Raw genomic sequence first — 2616 nt, 5'->3', positions numbered from 1 at the left:
CCGCAGGGGAGGCCTGACCGCCGCGTCGGGAGAGGAGCTGGCCTGGGAGCAGAGGGGAGGGAGCAGCAGCCTGGACATGCAGCAGCCGGAGGGGCGAGGAGGGAGCCCGGCCTTCCCGGAACCTTTCACCTGCCAGCCCAGAGGGAGAGGCGCGTTTTCACACCCGCCTGGCCGCCCTGGAAAAAACAAGCCAAGGACGATGGATGTCTGTCTGTCGTTTTCTAAAATCTTTGTGATCGTGGCTTTGCGTTTCCTGGTGTGTCTCACAGGGTTTGGTAGGAGGTGGGGGAGGGGAGACACGTACCTGTTTCTCAACTGCTTCGTGGATTGGAGAGAGAGAGAGAGAGAAAAAATAATTTAAGAAGAGAAACAGTGTGGGAGGGAGAATCACCTCTGACCACATCTTGGTTTGATTGTTTTCTTCCTGGGTAAGGAAGGGGTGTCTTCCCGCCACGTCCTGGCCCATGCCCCGTGACCTCCCACACAGAGCGTGTTAAAGTAGAGGAATTGGCACCAGGAAGAGGGAAGCCGAGAAAGGCCTTAGAGGAGCACTGAGAGCGGAGGGTCCAGGTGGGCCTTTTTCATGGTGCACCCGGCTCTGCCCTGGCCTCCCCCGGCATAGGGAACTGGCAACCTGCATCTCACTCCAGGGGCGCAGGTCACACTGCCTTTACAGTTGCCTTTCCTGGTGGGGAAAGGGGAGCTGGTATGGATGGAATGACAGGAATGAGTCCAAGTGGAACCCCCTGAGGATAGTGAGAAACCGCAAGGCCTGCCTGTGACGCCTGACACTCAGGTGCATGAGCCCTGGCTGGAGGTAACCTAGGACAAGCCCCTCCTGGTGTCAGTTTCTCATTGATTTCTTTGAACAGAATTGGCCAAAATTCAGACATCTGCTTTTAAGGGGAAGGCAATTTCCCAGTTAAACAAACAAACAAACAAACAAACAAAAAAATGGGTAGGGGTGGGGAACTATATAGCTAAGGGAAGAGGTGCAGAGGGAAAAGGACCCCAGAAACAGAAGGGTGAGGTGGTGGGTCCCCGAGGAGGATGGGGAGAAGGGGCAGGCCGGGAGCAGAGAAGGGAAGGATGAAAGGGGATGCAAGTCCCTGTCTCCCAAGTTTCTTTAAAATCTGTGTTTCTTCCTCTCCGTCTGTGACATTCCTGAAAGATTACCAGCCAGCAATAGCCCAGGGCTCCCCTCCAAAGAATTGTTTCAGATTGTAATTACCAGTTAGGCAATGTTTTTAAAGCTTTGTAATGAGAAACTGTGAAAAGAGCAAAGTGTTACATTGAGCTTGGGGTGGGAGATGGGAGACCTGGCAGTGAGGAAGGAGGCAGGGGGTGGAATTCATCTTCAGGAAGGAAGCAGGAGGGAGCACAGAGCAATTGGAATGCCCACTCCCAGATCGTCAAAAACATGAACTTCCCCCCAGCCTGCACCAATATTATTTTCAAACATCGCCCATAAGTAGGCCCTTTGAAAAGTTTGCTTCCTCCTCGTCTTTGACCATGAAATGGTTTAAACAAGGGAACTTACACCAATCATGACAAACGTTTTTTTTTTCCAAAGTGGTTTTACTCTCTCTGGATCTAAACCTGTTGCTTGTTTGGTTCAGAGAACTACATGTCAAAGAAAGGGTGAGAATGATAGTAAATGCTAATATAAAATGCTGAGAGGAAAAAAAAAGAGTTGGCCAGGAGAAATAATTTAAAATGCACATTTGCTTTGGATGCACTGTTGTTCTGTTAAAGACTGTATATATTTGTTTATTTAAGGTGACTGGAAATGCAAAGAGGAAATGGACAGCATGCAATTCATCTTAATGTACAAAACGTTATATGCACTCAAATGTTATAATTTCTAATATTTTTAAAGTTTATATTCGAGTTGTACAAAGTTAAACATTAATCAGATATTTCATTCTTTCTTAATGTTATCATTTTCTTAAATATTATTACAAAAATTTTTAAGTCTGTCTAATGGAGAGTTTTTTTTTTAACTGTCTACCTCACTATAATACAAGTATTTACAACACTAAATTTACCGGAGGTCAATTTAATATTCAAAACATTTTTTACAGTATACTTTTCCTGGGTGATACTCAAATCTAATACTGTATTATTAAACTCATTTTCCCCCTTAAAAACTCAGCCTGGTTTATATGAATCTACTTAGAAAAATTACTTTGTCAAGGAATAGTTGTCAGTGGTATTTTGTTCCAGTATGAGACTGAATGTCTGAAAAGACACTGGTTACTTTAAAAGCCATAATTTAGGGAATGACACTTTTGCTTCATAACTCTTCCATAACTCTCTTTTCATGAAATTTTCATTCACCAAATCCCTCTCAGCTATTAGAACAGTGTTTATAGGCCTTTGCCCCATTTCAGCATCTCAAGAGCCCACATAGGAATTAGATTATTTCTTGGTTTCTTTAATGTTGAAAAAAGAAAGCTGTAAATTACCTAGGCCAACCAAGATGTCGGTAATTACTATTTACACTTATGGCCCATTGGAAGCAGAAGATATGAAATGTTTTTCTTTTTGTTCACTTGCTGTAAATCAGGGAACCCATGTACAAGTGTAAGTCCAAGTGCTTACCACATGATGGAA

This window comes from Myotis brandtii, unplaced genomic scaffold (genome assembly GCF_000412655.1).
Source record: "Myotis brandtii unplaced genomic scaffold, ASM41265v1 scaffold59, whole genome shotgun sequence".
NCBI classification, from domain to species: Eukaryota; Metazoa; Chordata; class Mammalia; order Chiroptera; family Vespertilionidae; genus Myotis; species Myotis brandtii.
Note: the sequence above shows the minus strand (reverse complement) of the source record.